Source organism: Cyprinodon variegatus, unplaced genomic scaffold (genome assembly GCF_000732505.1).
Source record: "Cyprinodon variegatus isolate N-32 unplaced genomic scaffold, C_variegatus-1.0 Scaffold1350, whole genome shotgun sequence".
Classification (NCBI taxonomy): domain Eukaryota; kingdom Metazoa; phylum Chordata; class Actinopteri; order Cyprinodontiformes; family Cyprinodontidae; genus Cyprinodon; species Cyprinodon variegatus.
This window is the reverse complement of record NW_015151803.1, coordinates 9,903-10,859: the sequence shown is the minus strand read 5'-3', so window position 1 is coordinate 10,859 and position 957 is coordinate 9,903.

Below are 957 nucleotides of genomic sequence, written 5' to 3'. Positions count from 1 at the left end.
AGACACACTGAGACAGAGACACAGAAAGACCGAGACACAGAGAGACAGAGACACTGAGACACTGAGAGACAAATTGAGACCAGAACAATGAGGTAGAAAAATGTTTTTGCAAAGAAAGAAAAAAAGCCTTTAGACTTTTCTTTGATGGGAGTTAGAGACTAAAATCTAAACAAACTAATTAAGGAATAAATTAAATTAATTATCCAAAGTTAGATTTGTTGTTATAAATCTGTTTTCAATTGTATTTTACTTTTTAAAAGCTAAAACTCAGTGGATTTTTTTTTCTCTCAGGTTTTCTTTGATCAAAGTTATTCCCTCCTATTTTTTATTTAAAGATGCTTTCCTTTCTAGAAGTAAAGATCTATGCTGTGTTGATTGATCCCTGCTGAGCGTCTCTCAGTGGAAACTTCCCTCCTTTATTCTGATCTAAGATAGAAAATCTAAGATAGAAACCTTAACAAACAAAGAGCTGACTTTGAAGCAACAGCCATTCAGTCTCTGAGGATCTTCATCTCAGTGTTATGAAAAGGAAGTGCAGCCAAAACAATGGAGGACGGCTTGGTTGTCCTTCAGTGAACCTCAGAGACACCTTACAGTTGATCTGAGATCCTGAAAAGTTACAAACACAAAATCCACTTATTATTAAAACCTTCCTGCAGGAACAAAACTACACAGCCTTGTTCCATTCCCCTCATGCAGGCCTGATGATGATGATGGTGATGGTGATGATGATGATGATGATGGTGATGGTGATGATGATGGCGATGATGATGGTAATGATGATGGTGATGATGATGATGATGATGACGATGATGGTAATGATGATGATGGTGATGATGATGATGATGATGATGACGATGATGATGATGATGGTGATGATGATGATGGCGATGATGATGATGATGATGGTGATGATGATGATGGTGATGATGATGATGGCGATGATGATGATGATGA